Genomic DNA, 19197 nt, shown 5'->3' on the forward strand with positions numbered 1-19197 from the left:
GAGGAAATGGCATGCAGAGTAGTGAAGTAACCTGCCCAAAGTAATTTATGAAGTCTGTAGCAGGGTTTAGCCACACATAGTATCCAGCTTTCCTGATATCCAGTCTTGTGCCATGGCAGAAAGATTTTGTGGCTATCTGTGTTACCAGTGGCCATACTTCACTGGAAAGTCTCCCATTAACTTCAGTAGACTTTCAATCAAGCCGTATTGTCTTTTAACATTGCTTAGAGCTACTTAATTCAGATAGAGGAAAAATAGGTGAACATTTTTATACAGTGACCACAGTGAATTTGGGTTTATTGTATATAGTTCTTTAAAATATTTAGCTATTACAATTACTGTGCAAACCAGTAGAATGTATAATAAACTGTTGAATCGTTAGAGAATGTCCTTGTGCAGTTTTATTTTTTTTAAATAGAAAAAATGCAATGGTTTTAGAAATAGAAGAATGTTAACAATTTTTTTCTCATTAGTTGTACTTCATGGAATAGTGATAGAAATGTAGCCGTGTTAGTCTGGGGTAGTTGAAGCAAAATGCAGGACAATGTAGCACTTTAAAGACTAACAAGATGGTTTATTAGATGATGAGCTTTCGTGGGCCAGACCCACTTCCTCAGATCAAATAGTGGAAGAAAGTAGTCACAACCATATATACCAAAGGATACAATTAAAAAAAATGAACAAATATGAAAAGGACAAATCACATTGCAGAACAGGAGGGGGATGCGGGGGGGGGGGAGGAAGGAAGGTAAGTGTCTGTGAATTGATGATATTAGAGGTAGGGAGAGTGGGATGTTTGTGAGTTAATGGTATTAGAGGTGATAATTGGGGAAACTATCTTGGTAATGGGTGAGATAGTTCAAATGTTTGTTAAGTCCTTGTTGGAAAGTGTCGAATTTTAACATGAATGACAGTTCAGAGGATTCCCTTTCAAGTGCAGATGTAAAAGGTCTTTGTAGCAGAATGCAGGTGGTTAAGTCCCACTCTCCCTACCTTTAATATCATCAATTCACAGACACTTACCTTCCTTCCTCCCCCCCCCCCCCGCCCTGCATCCCCCTCCTGTTCTGCAATGTGATTTGTCCTTTTCATATTTGTTCATTTTTTTTAATTGTATCCTTTGGTATATATGGTTGTGACTACTTTCTTCCACTATTTGATCTGAGGAAGTGGGTCTGGCCCACGAAAGCTCATCATCTAATAAACCATCTTGTTAGTCTTTAAAGTGCTACATTGTCCTGCATTTTGCTTCATGGAATATGTTTTCTGAATTAGGTATTCTCTCTTCAAAGCCAATTTTGCATGAGCAGAAACTCATTCCTCAAAAAGATGTAATGATTTTAGTGGGACTAGATCTGGACAAAAAAATGCTGAACATGAGTCAAAGGAAAAGCTTCAGGAAGATTTCTGATAGGTGCATGTAAGCAGTAGAAATACTCCTGGGCCAATTTTTGGCTGTCCACTGTCCATGGTTGTACATTAAGACCAGGGTTCTGCAAATAGACAATACACTAGTGAGTTTGCACATGTGAGTATCCCAGGAGAATCAGGGCTTAGAAGACGTGAAAGTACAAGATGAGCAGGGAGTGGATTATTTTTGTTGTGATTTGGGCTCTCCACCACGTCTGTGGAATGGTCACTTTGCGGGACTGCTGTAATAGGGTTTTCTGCAGAACATTTCAGGGCATAGCCTGGAGATTATGCTACATGTTTGGACTCAGTCTCTCTGACAGGTTTAATAGATTTCTGTTTTTTGACTGGAATACCTGTTTGAAAAGGGGCCCTGATGGCTCTGGTCAGCACTGATGACTAGGCCATAAAACGTTCCCTGGCTCCACACAGTTCCCAAAAGCAGAGATATGCAGCACTTAGGCACAGGGACACCAGGGAGGCTCCATGCACTCCCCCTGCCCATCACCATTTTACACCATACTAGTTGCACAAAAACTTTCCCCGCCCTTTGATTACTGCAGAGTTGGCATACTCAGTTAATCTCATTTTGCTGTAGCCAATGTGTCTGTATTCAGTAGTAGCTCTCTAACTTACACCATGAAGCCTTATATTTCTGATCAATTTTTGGTTGCCTTTGGTTTACAGAGCTTTGCAAAGTTACTCACATTTTCATTCTGGTATTCTGTGACTCAATGTACCCTGCAGCCATGATTTACTGGTTTCTCAAATCTAAATTAAACATATGACTGGACTGTAACAATCTCCAGCACTGGACACAGTGGAAATGGACAAGTGAACTCAGTTAAAGGTATGGGTTAATATTTATATGGATTTTCAAGAATTTACAATTTCTAAGTTATAGAAAAACATCTCTATGGGGGGGAGGGGAATTAGCAACAGAGAGCTAGAGCTTTTGATGTTTCAGCCTCTTATTCATTGTCAGATTAGTTTTTAAAGTGAATTTTGTTGCCCTTTGAAAAGGTTGCTGTATGAGAACACTGGTGATTCAAAGGCCCATTCACAGATCCTTGGGATCCAAACAGGCAGAGGTCCTTTGTCTCCAAGCAGTCTCCCATCTCCCTCGAAACTATGATCCCCAGCAAGAATAAGGCTCCATACAAAAAATGAACACAGCTTCTGGGGGTATTACCTTCCTCTTCAGTTCATGCTGGGTAATGGAGAAGCACATGGCTAGTTCACATTTCCCATGGTCTCCTTCCTTGTGGATAGTGCCCTAATGGACAGTCTTTTCTGGGGTCTAGCATGAGAGAAAACCTCCACAAAAGTGGAAGATTCCTCCTTCCAAAAGGGAGCGAGATCATGCCACAGAGGGTTTTCTTTTGCAAGTGGATTCCAGTGGCACAATGTTGTCATCATTCTACAGACATGACATCCATACTAGCAATGTAAAATGGTGCTTAGACCATAGATGCTCCAATCCTGGCAAAGATGTATGTTTGTTAATAATTAAATGTGAAGTGTGGCAGTTGTTCTCAAACTGTCAAACTGAGGGTTGGGACCCTAAAGTGGGTTGGAACCTCATTTTAATGAGGTTGCCAGTGCCGGCATTCAACTGGATCTGGGGCCGAAGCCCATGCACCACCATCTGGGGCTGAAGACTTTGGACTTTCACACTGACGCTATTTTGGGAGGTGAGGCTCAAATGGGGTCTCAAGCTTCAGTTCCCCTTTGTGGGTCATGAAGTATTTTTTGTTGTGAGAAGGGGGTCATGATACAGTGAAGTCTGAGGACCCTGCTCTATGGTACATCCATTATGCCACAGTCTATCCCAGGCAGTAGCATCATTGGCCTGATTAAAAATTCTCTGAAGTCAGTGGAGAGGTTCCCATTGGACCAGGTCCCTTTTATTTGAAAGTAAGCTAGAAGGACCATCTCTAGGGGTGAGAAGGTAGTTCACTGTGCAGGCAAATGCTATATTTGTCTTTGCTGAGACTGACAAAAATGCCAGTTGGAATGGAGGTTTTTGTGATGTGGAAATTAGTGTCTTAAGAACACAATCTTATTTCATTAAGACTACCAAAGAGAATTCAGAAGATAAACATTTTTGGTCACACTCCTGGAGCAATCTTATTTGAGAAGAGGGGGAAGTGGAGCTATGCAGAGAACATTCCCAGAATCTGTAGGTTTACTTTCATGGATAAAAATATCATTCTGGGGATCCCAAATCAAAAGCCTTTTCATAGATATTCTGTTATGCAGTATTTGTTTAAAATGTTAGGGTAATGCAGAACATATGTAGCTAGCTGACTTATATAATATTCCCTTTTGTGTCTATGTTCATGGCTTCTGGAAATAGCTTAACTTAATCTTAGAGAAAGAGTATATTCATCTTTCAGAGTACAGAATGTACCAGATAGATTACCAATTCTGCTGCATCATTATGTCCCCATCAGAAGCCACACTGACATGCAACTGATAAAGGGAACTTTTAAAAAGGATTCTCTCTCTGGAAAATTCCAACTTTTCTATAACATAGAAAATGTAAACAATGTCTTATAAAAAGGAACCTTGAAATCGCAATGATTTCTTCATTAAAAGACTTACAAGGTCAGTTAAGGCCATATCATCTTTTAAAGATGCAATTGCTGGGAGTGCAGCCCACCTTCCTTTCAAGGGCTCCGATAATCCATAGGCGTAAGAGCAAGTTCTGTCCTCAGCCAGGCTTGTTCCAAGGAGCTGAGGAATAGAGTGTACTCTTCCCAAAGCAGGCTCCATTGGGGATCTAGCAGGACCCATCACTCACCCAGTCTCCAGTCCTCTATGCTTAGGCAGCCATCAGCACGGGTCTACTCATGGGAGATTCAGGTCACCAACTGAGATCTGCAGGAGACTATTTCTTCTGAGGCTGTCACTGTTCTCATAAGCAACAAAGAAAAGAAAAAATAACCAAAGGAAGCCAGCACACATTGCTGGTTTTCATTATGCTGATTTATGGGACAAATAATATTTGTGGTACTCAACTAGTTCTATAGCTAGTTGAATAACATTCATCAAACCAATTCACAGAAAATAGCAGTCCACATCAGATCATTTATTTGATGCCAAATTATTTCAGATGTTGAGTCAGCTATAATATCAACACACATGCAAGTACTTCCTCTTGTTTACATATATTTTTTTAAAGAGTAAAATTTATGCTCCCATTTTTTGAGTTGCTGAATTAAGTACAAATACAAGTACAACCACTCAAGCTATGGCCATACTGTAGCTTTCTTCCAGAAAAGCTTATGCAAATGAAGCGCCACATGGAATATCACCATGTTTCATTTGCATAATTAATTAGCAGCCGATTTTGCGCACAAGGCTTTTGCACAAAAAGGAGCTGTGTAAACACCCTCTCTTGCGCAAGAGCCGTTCTTCCTCATTTTTTCAGGAAGAATGGCTCTTACGCAAGATGGGGTTTTTGTGCAAAAAGGAGCCATTTACACAGCTCATTTTCGCACAAAAGCCTCTTGCGGAAAAACGGCTGCTTATTAATTATGCAAATGAAGCGTGGCAATATTCCACGCCGCGGTTCATTTGCATAAGCTTTTCCGGAAGAAGGCTACAGTGTAGCCGTAGCTTCTGGATGATGACAATTTACATCAAATGAAGGTGAGGTTCTAAGGCAATTTAAGCCAAATGAGAATCTGTCCCTCTTATTTAACAATTGTGTAATTTTTGGCCCATCTGGACTGGGCTTTGCTCAGCATCACTGTTTGTTGCATTGATCCTCAAGATTCTTTTATCTGTGCAAATATTATTCAGTGTTTCCTTCATTCACTATCCTTAAAATTCCTGCCATTTGTATGTGGGGTTTTTAGGGAGAGAGAAAAGGACATACAAGTTTGAAAGGGGTAGATCCTGAGATATTTGTCTTCATTTCAAGTAGTTCCATTCTGTTAACTACTAGCTGAAGACAAGAAGCCCATTTCTGTAACTTATCAGATATCTGTTTATCAAGATCCAGTCATGACACATAGAAGTTCAGTGCAATCAATACAATTTCAGTCTGTGTAAACAAGATTAAAACCACATTAAGACAGCAAGAATTAAAATAATGCTGTCAACCTTATTCTAGGGTACCTGAGGGAGTTACAGTTTGCATGAAAATAAAAAGGATCACAACAAATATGCCAATATCTAATTATCTTTGACAGAAGGGCATTGAGATTTGAAAAAGTTCTGACTTTTATTTACTGCACTGAAACTGACAATGCTTTCTAGGAAATTATAGGGGGGGAAGCTAACGAATCCTTTTCTATTTTCAATCACATATGGAATAGTGTTTTGATAGAAGATAGAATTTAACAGAAAATAACATCTCCATATGTTTTTGATCATTATATAGATTTTTAGAGAATGCTGTCCCTGTTGTAGGATTCTATAAATTTGTTCAAAAGCAAATGGAAAGATGATCACGCTAGTAAGTTCTCTACAGACCTGTTGATTTCATCCCTCTTACATTCTTCTAGAATTTTACAGTTGGAGTAAGAAATAAGATATTTTAAAGTGCATCCAGTGTGAGATTTGAAGATACTAAATTCACCACATACAGGATGCTCATGTTGTTATTGGGGTCCAAGTGCTTCTGCTTAAGTTTTTATATAAACTTGCATTCTGATATTAAGCCCTTATAGGCTGGCCAAGGTCTGGTTTGCAAACAATAGGCTAAATTCTACTGCATTATACCCTGCTGAAATCAATAGGACTGACTGGGATGTAAACCTGGAAAGAATAGACCTATTCTTAAGGCACGGTTTACATTTGAACACAACCCTCAATGCAGAGAGCTCAACTGCTTTCACTATAAACTTGCCTCACTCAAATCCTTTCCAGGGGTTTTCTATTATTGCAATGTATGTTTGTTGTTTATGTTCCTAATGTAACATTCTTCCTTTCACTATGGTTATTCTATGGTTGTTCTCCAACTCTAGGGCTACGTCTACACTGGCCACCATTTCTGGAAAAGCCATGCAAATCAGGTAAGTCAGGATAGGGAAATCCGCGGGGGATTTAAATATCCCCCGCGGATTTAAATAAACATGTCCACCGCTTTTTTTCCGGCTTTTCCCCAAGCCAGAAAAAAAGCGGTGGACATGTTTATTTAAATCTGCGGGGGATATTTAAATCCCCTGCGGATTTCCCTATCCTGACTTACCTGATTTGCATGGCTTTTCCGGAAATTGTGGCCAGTGTAGACGTAGCCTACGAGTTTCTGCAAGATATTTTCATATGATAACAGCCCCTTCAGGGATGTGGTTTATCACAGTTCTGCAGCACTATTCCAGTGGAGCCTTGATTGGTAGCCTTTCGCCCTCATTCTACTTTCTCACATCATTTCCTTTCTGGGCATCAATTTTTCTTCGTTCCGTACCCCAGTAAGAAGTTTTGATTATTAATATACATCCTAATATACCCAATCATCATACTTGCATATGCTGACCCAATCTTTTTTCAGGGATATTGTCCAACTGATTGTTTCTGTAAATTATTAGCAGTATGAAATGGTATAATAAACACAGTCAAAAGAAAAAACTTCTGCTTACAATAACATACATATATTCCTGTGGGTATTATGGTTGGTCTAAAACAGGAAGTCCCATGATGATGAAAAGATGGACTTCATTAGGAAGCTTTTAAGCATTAAATGAGACCAAAGGCTGGAATTTTTGCCTCCCGGGTTACAATGCAGTTAAGACTTGGAAACAATTTAGAGAATTCCAACTGTTCCTTGCAAACTGCAAGGGATGGTTGTACTCAGTAACTTCATGTGAAGTGTCTAAACCAAGGGCCACTTTGGGTGGTCTTCTCTCTAACAATTGCTCTTACGTACCAATTCAGTGCATTCCTTTAAAGAGATGGAGGGTGATGGGGGAAGGGGAGGGGACTTGCTTGTATTTTTGTCCAGTGAAGTAGTTTATACAGTAAAGGAATTCCATGTGGCTGAAGCCAGAGCAAGCAAAAGGAGGATGGAAATATTTTATGGTCTTGTCAGTAAAGTGAATTCCTTTACTGACATTTTTTGAACTCTTTCTATTCATGAACAGTGGATTTTATTACAGAGCTGGTGTTATTTATCTCTGAGAGTTTCTATAACAGGCTAACTCCTGAGTGTTCTCCGGCCTCTGCTTTATATTGCTCAAATTGTAGACAACCAATTTCCATTCCACACAGGCATGAATGCAGGTATGTGTGCATGCATATGCATGCACTCACACAGAAGTTTTAGGATGCAAGCTTTTCATTAAGAAGCCCTTATCAGATTCACTTTTATGTTGCCCAGTGGCTACTAGGCAAATGCACACATCTAAGGGCAGAATTTGACCCTTAGTTGAAACTTTAATTGACCTAACAGAAACCCAAATGTGGGAAAAGTTCCAATGTTTTGTCCCTCCAAAATTAATAAGTATTAATAAAGGCACAAAGACAAACACTGTGTGGGATTTATGTATTAGTATAAATAATGTATTCTAGTTTCACTTATTCAGAATTTCTGAGAGAAAGAAATTATAGTGTCAAAAGGACAACTATACAGACTTTTATTATATTGGTGCTAATTTGAGGCTAAAATGAGAGAGGGTTCTTATAATAAGGAAGTTAAAACAAGACTTATCCTCTTATCCATTGTCCCACACCTCACAATTAAAAAAACTCTTGTGGCTATGAAGTAAGCATTAAGTTACTAGAAAAAAACCCACTAGTTTAAACTTGGAATTTGGGTATGGTTGAATAGTAATAAAATCCCCAGATGCAAACAATGCAGAAGTAGACTGCTTATTAGTTTATAAATTATAACAGTGTAATGAAAGTGTTTTTCCAAAATTACAATAAAAATCAGTCTACTTTATCTTCTGCATCTGAACGTTAAAGGAAATAATTGAGCTGATAATTTACTGATACTCATGGCTCCCAACATTATACCAAAGAAGATGAAAACTATGAATTCAATTTATGTTGTTGTACCATGCTGCACAACCAGTATGCTTTGATATTACCCGAATAGGCTTGTTCACTTTCCAGAGATGGGAGATTCAAATTTCCAGATATCTAACTCCTGATTAATAGCAAACTTCTACAGGTATTGTGCCAAGAAGAATTTCTGAAAACTATGCACTGATCTTGGACAATGCAAAACATCCTTTACCTCATCTTCAGGTTGTATTTGAGGTACAAGATTCAGCTATCTAATGAAAATTTAAAAACAAATCAATTGAAGGCTTCAGTTTTCATTCTGTTACATCAATTTTATTCTAATATGGGGCTCCTAGTGTAACAATATGGAGAATCGATCCCTTTTTATTTAAAAAGTAAACATCTTAGTTATACTCATGTCAAACAAGATTACGTGGATGAACTGAGTGCTAAATTTTGCCCAATAAGTGAGAAAAAACTAAGATGGATTGAAGCCAGCCATGAACTTCTAGACAATATACTAAATATAATGGAAAGCAATACCATGAGATTTGAATTTCTGAAACTACTCTCTACTCTGACTGCATTACTCCAATTTTATGTGACTGAAACAAACCAGTGATTTTATTAAAACAATGGAGTTACGCTGATGTTCAAATGGAGCATTTCAGTCCTAAGTCAGACCCTGCACGGTACACAGCATATGTTTTCAGTAACAACTCTGGCAAAATGAAAAATTTGCCTGACCATTATTGGAAAGACTGCTTTTGCAAATGATAAACTGCTTCCCGCTACAGGCATGATGCCATAGGAACAAATGGAACTTGCTATTGACTTCAAAGGCTGCAGATTGGTCCTTCAGTCACAAGTATAGTACTTACCTTATCTTCTCACATAACCATTAGAAATTCAAGAATTAAGCCTTCAGAAAAAGAAGAGGGAAGAAAAAATTGTATATTTGGCATTTTTATACAGCAAAACTTCCCTTGTATTTGTTAAACTTAGCAAAATAGGTGGAAAAGTCTCCAAGACATCTAATTCACAAGGTAATTTTTTAAGGCACAATGTGTATGTGAAGCAATTGAAATCATCATCAGTGTTTCTAAAAGATCTTTTAAAGTCACACATTCTGCTTTGGTTATCTCTTCTCTTGCTTTGTCATTTGTTTCTAAGCTTTCCTAGCATATTTGTAGACTGTCTGACAGACATGTTGATAACTGCAGTGTCTATCACAGCTTAATGTCTAAATTAGCTCAGAACAGCTAATGGAGATGGATTGAATGTTCATCAGTGAGTGTGATGAGCCACCTCTATTTTATTAACCTCCTTTAAAAAGGCTCTCCCGGAAGTATTGAAAAATCAGGCAGTGGAGTTTGTAAGACTGTGCACAAGGTACTAGGAAAAAAATGTTGACTTTCGGGAAGTGCCTAAGCAAAGAGTAAAACAGTTGTCATGTAAAAAGGATGGGTTGGATGTTGGAAAGAATGTCTTCCGTTAATCACAGACTCAGGTTATTACAGGTCACGGAAGACTCAGTGCACAATAATGTGTTAACCTTTTATTTTAAAAAAGGAATAGAAAAGTGATTTTCTATATAGGAAAAATAATGCACAGCACCTTAAAATTTCCTCCTGTTAAAACTTGTGTGTATATCTAACTATATCATCAGGATCTTTTAAAACAAATGTCATTGACTGAAACTTAATCAAGTGACCAAAACTAAATACATGCTTGTTATTATGGGTGAGGGTAAGTGCCACATTTCAGTCAGGATATATGAATAGAAGTAGCTGAAACAAGGAAAGTCAAAGTAAAAGCTGAAATATGGGCCCATGGGATTTTCTCAGGGCACTGATTAGCAAATGCACGGGCTAGATACTTTGTTGGTGGAACTGATTTTCTCTCTACGAGAGAAAAGGAGCCGGGGGTACAGAAACAGCCAGAAAGTCAAGTAGACAGTAACAAAAGAAGTTGGTAACATGGTCCTAAGAGAAAGCTGAAATAGTGCTGGCTAGAAAGGCAGGTTTGGAACAGCAGGAAAAGGAATAATCTCTTGTGGTTTGATTCCTAATGTATTCAGGACAACAGAACTTCCTATAGAATTTTAGCCCTGGTCTATAGCAGGGAGTTATTTCACAACAATTCCCCTTATTTCGAAATAACAAGCAAAGTATCCACACTACCACACCTGTTATTTTGAAATAATGAGCTGCTTATTTCAAAATAATAACTCCAGCTTTTCAAGAGGAATAACATTTATTTCAAAATTATTATTTCAGGAGTTATTATTTTGAAATAAATTATTTTGAAATAGTTTCCTAGTGTAGACATGCCCTTAGTTACTTGGCTCCATCATCAATTTTTTCTCTTAGCAGAAACAACCTGTAAAACCCCAAACTTTGGTTAGCCACTAGTCTCTAAGGGTATGTCTACACTACAGCGCTAATTCGAACTAACTTAGTTCGAATTAGTTAATTCGAACTAAGCTAATTTGAACTAACGCATCTAGAACTAAAAACTAGTTCGAATTAGCGTTTTGCTAATTCGAACTAGCGCGTCCACATTAAGTGGACCCTGAAGCGGGGTTAAGGATGGCCGAAAGCAGTGCCGGCAGGGCATCAGAGGAGGACTTAGAGCGTGGAGATGCTGTCTCAGGCTAGCCGAGAGCTGTGCTTAAAGGGTCCCGACCCCCACCCCGGACAGACAGTTCTCAGGGGTGCCCCGCTTGCAAAGCAGTCCTGGCTTGGATTGCCCTGAGTGCCCACACTGGGCACATCACAGCACTCGGCCATCAGCCCGGCTGCACTTGCCACAGGCTGCCATGTGGGGAGAGGGGGCAATTGGGGGGCTGCAGGAGAGCTTCCACCCCCAGAAGCCCGCAGAGCCAGACAAGTCCTCCCCATCGGGGGCTCGTGCCCCATTCCTCCCTCACCTCCTTCCACTTACCCTTCCCCAGCCCCTCTTCTTGATGTACAAAATAAAGATAACGTGTCTTCCAAAATGGAATCTGTCTTTATTGAACAAAACTGGGGGAGACTGGGAAAAGGAGGTGGGAGAGGGGAAGAGAGAGGCTGAGAGAGGGGAGGGCAACTAAAATGATCAGGGGTTGGGAACAGGTCCCATATGAAGAGAGGCTAAAGAGATTGGGACTTTTCAGCTTAGAAAAGAGGAGACGGAGGGGGGACAGGATAGAGGTCTCTAAATGCAGGAGTTGGGTGGAGATGGCACATACAGAAAAGTTCTTCATTAGTTCCCATAAAGAAGGACTAGAGGACACCAAAGTAAAGGAATGGGTAGCAGGCTTCAAACTAGTAACAGAAAGTTGTTCTTCACAAAGCAAAGATTCAACCTGTGGAACTCCTTGCTGCAGGAGGCTGTGAAGGCTAGATCTGGAACAGAGTTTAAAGGGAAGTGAGATCAAGTCATGGAGGTTGGGTCCATGGAGTGGTATTAGCCATGGGGTAGGAGTGGTGCCCCTGCCCAAGGTTTGTGGAAGGCTGGAGAGGGATGGCACGAGACAAATGGCTTGGTCATTGTCTTCGGTCCATCCCCTCCAGGGTCCCTAGGGTTGGCCGCTGTCGGCAGACAGGCTACTGGACCTGATGGACCTTTGGTCTGACCCAGGACGGCCATTGTAAGCTCAGGGCTCAGGGTCGGGGGTCTCAGTGGACCCCCTTGATTCTCTTGCACACCTGCTCCTGGGTGGCCAGGCTGGCAGCTATCCTGCCCAAGCCAGCCACTTTCCTGTGCCTAGTGCGGAGATCGTGGACAAGGTCCACGATGTCCGCACTAGTCCAGGCGGGTGCCCACCTCTTGCGGTCCCGGGCAAGCTCCCGGGAGCCGCCAGCCAGGTCCCGGGAAGAGGGGGAGGGCTGGGGGGCATCGGGTGGGTGGCTCGATCCGTGCCAGGTGCAGGGTCTGCTGGCTGGGTGCTGGCAGGCTTGCACCTGGCATGGGCACCGTAGCCAGCCCGTGCCCCTTTAAGGGCTCCAGGGCCGGGAGGGGCGCAGTAGAGTTTCCCTGGTGTTGGCCAGAGTGGCCACCAGGGAAACCTGGGAAGGACTAGCCTCCCACTAGTTCGAATTAAGGGGCTACACACCCCTTAATTCGAACTAGCTAGTTCGAACTAGGCTTAATCCTCGAGGAATGAGGATTACCTAGTTCGAACTAAGCGCTCCGTTAGTTCGAATTAAATTCGAACTAACGGAGCGCTAGTGTAGCACCTATGAAAGTTAGTTCGAACTAACATCCGTTAGTTCGAACTAACTTTGTAGTGTAGACATACCCAAAAGGAGTTACAGGCTATTGCATTCAAGTGCAGTGGTCAAGATGGAATGCTATCACAGCCAGTCACAATGGCAGCATGGGAAATGGAAACAAGTTGGTGCCCGGAAGGAAAATGAGGGTGCTCCAGCCATGAGGATCTATTTAAAGGCCAATCCTTACATGTAGCACATGGAAAACAAGCCATCACCAAGGTCTCTCTCTTTTGGAAAAAGAATTTGCATTGAAGCTCTGGCCTGCCTGCCTGCCTGCCTTCCTCCCTTCCTCTCTCTTCTTTGGGAAAAAAAAATACCAGTCTAGGTAGAAGAAAATATAAAATGGTGAGGAAAGAAAAAACAGTCCAGTAATTTTTCCATTTTCTTTAAGATTGCTTCTGGTAGTTTAGGGAGGGTCCACAGATAGTTTCTCTTTCCTAAAGACTGTGTCTTCACCTTACCACAAAAGCTTTTCTTGCCTTGGGAGAATAAAAATCTTACCATCTATCCAATGACTTTTCAGGGCTGGTTGTGCCAGATGGAGATAAGATCCTGTAGCCTTTCCTAAAAATGTAACTTAGCATTATAGTTGTGTGAGGGAGGACTCAAGAGATGGTAATGGAAAATTCTTGCATACAAATGAATACACACCACTGTCCGAGTTATGTTATGTCTGACAGCAAGGTCATTCACAGGTGAAGGCCAAGTCCCTGCTACAAATCTTGGAAAATTATGTCAGATGTCATGCCCTTCACCTAGGAATTCACTATTACTGTTCACGCACAAGGAATCCCCAGTGTCTCTCTCTTTAACTAACTTTCATGAGTTTTGACATGTCACATAGATGATTCATCACACTTTCAGTTAAATCCAGGCATGGGGAATTTTCTCATTGCTGACAAAGTCTAAAATGAGTCAGCCCTCTTAGGCAGTACAAGAAAAAAATGGTTATAATTCATTGTTTTATGCTAAGGTTTCTTGAGTTCATGCTGCCTCCCCAGCAGTATTTTAGTCTCCTCAGGTAAGGAGGTATTTTTAATTGCAAGTTTTCAGCTAGGAAAAGAGGAGACTAAGGGGGGATATGATAGAGGTATATAAAATCATGAGTGGTGTGGAGAAAGTGAATAAGGAAAAGTTATTTACTTGTTCCAATAATATAAGTACTAGTGGCCACTAAATGAAATTAATGGGCAGTAGGTTTAAAACAAATAAAAGGAAGTTCTTCTTCACACAGCGCATAGTCAATCTGTCGAACTCCTTGCTTGAGCAGGTTGTGAGGGCTAGGACTATAACAGGGTTTGAAAGAGAACTAGATCAATTCATGGAGGTTAAGTCCATTAATGGCTAGTAGCCAGGATGGGTAAAGAATAGTGTGCCTAACTTCTGTTTGTTGGAGGGTGGAGATGGATGGCAGGAGAGAGATCGCTTGATCATTATCTGTTCAATTCACTCCCTCTGGGACACCTGGCATTGGCCACTATCAGCAGACAGGGTACTGGGCTGGATGGACCTTTGGTCTGACCCAGTATGGCCATTCTTATGTTCTTAACTGTAATAAAGACACACAACCAAAAATTCAAACATTCAGTAAAAAACAAACAAAAAAATCTATCCTATTAAACAAGATTGGAAGCCAAGCACTGTACCATTTTTACAGTAGAATAGCTACACTTATTTCAGTAACATTACACTGGCATAAATCTGAAGTAAAGGATCATACACTGGTGAAATTCATAGAATCATAGAATAATAAGACTGGAAGGGACCTCGAGAGGTCATCGAGTCCAGCCCCCCGCCCACAAGGCAGGATCAAGCTCCGTCTACACCATCCCTTTGCACATTGCTACTGTAAATATGGAGGGGAAAAAAGAAGTGGATTCTATCCATCTTGCCCTTTACTTGGAAGAATGTAATTGTAATGAGTTGATGTCCAAGAACAGAGTGACATCCACTTAAGATTTTACATCATCTTACTCATAAGGTAGCTTATCACTCTTGACCAATCTACATCCATCACACTGGTTGACTAATCCACCTGTAAATTGTAAAAGTTTCATATGCATTTTTAAATACAGCTTCTACTTGTAAATTAGTTTTATTTCCTAACATTTAGTTGGCTTCTCAGCTGGTGTGACTAACTACAGTGCCTCTGACTTCAACAGAGCTATGCTGTTTTACACCAACTGAGGACCTACTAAAAATGTTTGGTTACATTTGAATTGCAAGGGGACAATTTGCACAGGTGCAATGCCACAGAAACCAACCAGAGTATCTGCATAAAAAAGAGGAGATTTGAATCTTTCTATTCAGTGAAATTGTTATAACTCTGTTGGGCCATGATTCAAGGATTCACTTAAGCACACACATAACTCTAAACAAGTGCTGAAGACCCATTAACAGCAATGGGACTTAAGCAGCTGCTTAAATATAGTCCCGAATAAGTGTGCTTTCCTGGGACAAGGTCTTAGTGCAGAATGACAAAAGAATACAGCAGAAACCCTAACAGTTTCTTGGCCTTGATCTATACTATAATTTTTATGTTGGTATAACTACATCCTTCAGAGGTGTGGAAAATCCACACTTGAATGACACACTTATACCAACCTAACTCCCGCTGCACACAGGGCTATGTCAATGGGAGAACTTCTCACATCACCATAGCTGACACCTCTTGGGAAGGCAGAGAACCCACAGCCATACCCCTGGGAGAAACTCTTCTGTCAGCATAAGTAGCATCTTCACTAAGTGCTCCAGCAGGCTCTATAGCATTGTAAGTAGAGACAAGCCGTTGGACTTGTTAACTGCAACATTTGGTGGGAGGAACTTGACTATGGGTCTGCATGTGGCTTCATTTCTTCCATAGAAGACAGTGAATCCTTGACCGTGTAAACATGCGAAGTGCATTTTACCTTTGAAGAGCCAGAACCTTCTAGTAATAAATGGGAAAGCTCCCCCAAGCATTTCTCCCAGCCTGTGAAGTGTTTTCAATTGGTATTATCTGAATTTTTATGCTCTTAATTTTTTTTATTAATTTAGTGTTCATGTAAGGTTCTGGATCCACAATGGAGGCTGAAGATCCCCACTGAGACAGCAGCAGCAGTGCAATATTTCCCTACAATCTTTCAGAATGACCCACACCCCATAGCAGAGACCTGCCCCTAAGGGAGAGCACCTCAGCCAGCATCTACTTCCTCAGCCTCTCTCCTGACACTGACAAATAGAATGGCAATTAGTTCCAGGTGGGATTGTGAAATTAGAACAAAAATGAGGCCATCCTTTTACTAACTTTCTTTTTTGTAAGAGTGCCTAAAATGATAAGACTTAAGTTTACTAGTTCATTTGGGAAAATACCACCCTGCAGGCACTAGCTATGAATGACAGGCTGCCATCAGACCATTATTATTCTTTCATTATACTTCCCATCTCTTCATTCATTGGTCATTCTTCCTCCAATGTAACAGCTGTAATATCAGATATGGATGCATTCATTTACTCTAGGGGTATAAATTTAGGGTTAGTCAATAAATAAGGAATTCTACTGGGGATCCTTTCTAAATATTTTAATTTAAATAATGCTGCTAAGCCCTTTTGTTATCTCTGTACTGATGATTTACAGATTTCACAGGAAGCCTACTATCAGCCAAAGCATGATTGCACAAGCAAAACATCTTATTTCAGGGAAATGTGTAGGCCAATTGTTTGTAGGACAAACTACAGATGTAATCTGGGAATGCTAAGGAAGTTTCAATTTTTTTAAGGCAGGCATTCTGCTTCCAACGGAACCATGTCCTTATATGTAGCAGCATTGGCAATGTCTTCCTATGACATGCAGCAGCATTACACAAATGGTGTTCCTTTAATTTACCACATTTTACAGGCTACTGCCTGTTCTTTAATGGAAGGAATGTCATTGTGCACATTGTGTGCTGTTCCCAATGTCAGCTTTGATCAAAATTTCCACCTGAAAAAGAATAAAAACTGTAGAACATGCTGCAGTGAAATAACTGGGGAAAAAATGAGTAAGAACTAATAGTTATCAGCTCTCTTGGGAACAATTCCTAATCCTCATGCCTTGATCTGCATTACAGCCATTTACTTTGGAGCTATAAGAGCTTGAAAACTTTATGTGCATTCTTTAAGTTCACATTGGGGTCTCTCAACTTCTGCTCTTTGGAATGCTCTTACACAATTTATATATGCAGCTCAAAATCCATATATTCTGTCTTTTGAGTAACCATATGGAGAATATAGGAGAGTTAAAGCTCGGGAGGTATTAAAAAACTACTTCTTATATTGTTTTCAAGAGATATAGCATTGTTTTTAGGGGGAGGGGAGTGGAATAGAAATGGAAAGGTGCAATCTATATAGCCCATGTAAAAGTAAATTTTAAAATCCTCAAAATGTTTTAAGTATTATACTGTGCTCATCATGGTAACTATGAATCTTCATAGTATCTCAGAACCTTCTTGTTTTGTAACTACTGGAAATAATTTGGATAAGTTCCAATGAATTGTAGTTCTAGGAAATAAATTAATCCGCATGTGTTGAATAGTGATCTATAATGTTAATTAAATAGAGACAATTGCTTTCTAGACTTACATAGAAAAATGTAGAAGAATAGATATCCCTAATGACACAATATCTTATTAAAATATCAAAATAATTGAACATACTACAGGTGGGTGGGCATGACGAGTATCTATGCAGCTTTTCTAGAATTATTTCTATTTTATTTATTAAATCAGCAATGCAGTTGCACTGAATCTGTGAGACACACTAAGATTAGCCTTACACATGAGAAATAAAATGTTACTTTCCATTAATGGAAATTGGTCAATACGAGCCAATGTGTTGTAAAGGAATGTGTCAGCACAGAAATCTTCATGTCTTAAAGCTTTCAAACCAGTAACTATTTGCCTGATAGTCCCCCCTCCCCTTTTTTCCAGTTTGTTTTTCCTGTTACCAGCTTTCTTTCAAACCCCCCTCTCTCACTACCTTTCTATTCTGCCTCTTTAGGATCTCCCCTCCTACCTCCTCCCCCCCCCCCCCACACACACACACTCTTTTCTCCTTTCCAAATATCATGCCTAATGATAGGAGAAACTACATTTACATCCCTCCAGAACAGCATGTGCAGCCCTTGAAATAACATGCCAGTCCTCAGCTGGTAGACATTTTCTACTCTGATTTCCACTAGCAAACAAACAACCTGGCCCATTGACTAATGCTCTTGACTAAACTACTGCTTTGCCCTAGTACTCTCCTGCAAAATGGGAAGCATAATAGAAGTTATGTTTAAGTTGTGCTTTTCCATTCTAAGTAGAGGGAACACTAAAGCCATGAGAGGAGAGAGAGGGAAATCAAATCTGCGGCATACCTGAATTTTTGAATGAGTGTTGTTTTGTGTGGGCACAGTTCAATAAATTGTTTCTGCAATTAAGCAACTGAAGTTTAATTGAAACTTTAAAAAATTAGACAAAAATATCTTTCTGATGATAAATTTCCAAAAGAAGGAGGGGAGGAAATGATTACTGACACGAACTTTGAATCCAAGCTGGTGATGCAACAAATACATGTGCCCCTCTGGGACCTTGGGCAGCCAGATCACTCACTACATCACTACTGGTCACCAGACATGGGGAGTCAGCAGGGCGACTGGAGCAGGTCTTTGGTCAGGGCCGAACAACAAATAATGTCATGGCATCCCAGCTCTAGGCAGGACAGGGTGGTAAAGAGTCTCTGGCCTTCCCCTGCATTCAGATTTTGCAAACCAGCAGTTATCTAGTGCAGGCATCTAGCGCAGAGCAGGGCAGCAAAAGAGTCTAGGAGCTCGAGGCTGCACTCAGGCTCAGCAAACAAGCGAACATTTATTTAGCCCACGCCCTTGCTCAGGGCGTAGCAGCAAGAGTCCAGGGGCTTAGTCCTGTACCACAGCTGAGCAAATAGTCAGGCCTCCTAGTTCTGGTGGAGGGGACCAACAAGTGCAGGCTTCTTGCCTAAGAAAGGGGGAGATGGCTGCCTACAGACTAGGTCGGGGGGGATACAGGCCCATCCACTCTACTGCATCCTAGCCCAAGGCAATAACAGTGGCAAAGCAGTCTGCCACTTGGTAAAGAAGGATCCTGACCAGATTGTCTTGACTCACTTGGTGGCAGTGTTGCAGCCAGACATGGGGTTGATTACCTTGGGCCTCTACCTAACTCCCGCTCTGTGCATACCTGGCTCTGTGGAAGGATGTTTGGATTGACAGGGAACAGGATCTCACTCAGGCTTACAGCTCCTCAGTTTCCAAGTCTATGAACAACTCTGGCAGTCTTGGCCAGTCTCAACTCCCTTGACATCCACAGTGGCCTCTCAGCTCCTGAATCCACATAGGGTTGCTAGATGGTTTCAACAAAAATACCAGACACACTTGAAATTACATCACAATCTACATTACATCTTATTTAGAAAATACTGGACATTTATATTTTCTCAATTTGTTTCCTGAACAAAAAGCTCTAATACTGGACTATCTGGTTCAAAACCGGACAGCTGGTAACCCTAAGTCCACAGGAGGCCTCTAGCGTTT

At 40.7% G+C, this 19197-nt stretch overlaps 1 long non-coding RNA gene across 1 annotated transcript in view; it reads right to left on the reverse strand.

The window, feature by feature from the left end:
• LOC106732083 (uncharacterized) overlaps positions 1–19197 on the reverse strand; it is a 469210-nt gene that overhangs the window by 405460 nt on the left and 44553 nt on the right. Inside the window, exon 3 of the long non-coding RNA XR_016349643.1 lies at positions 4217–4324. This is a non-coding gene — a long non-coding RNA (uncharacterized LOC106732083). The remainder of the gene's footprint in view (positions 1–4216; positions 4325–19197) is intronic.

This window comes from Pelodiscus sinensis, chromosome 5 (assembly GCF_052426305.1).
Source record: "Pelodiscus sinensis isolate ZL-2025 chromosome 5, ASM5242630v1, whole genome shotgun sequence".
Lineage (NCBI taxonomy): Eukaryota > Metazoa > Chordata > Testudines > Trionychidae > Pelodiscus > Pelodiscus sinensis.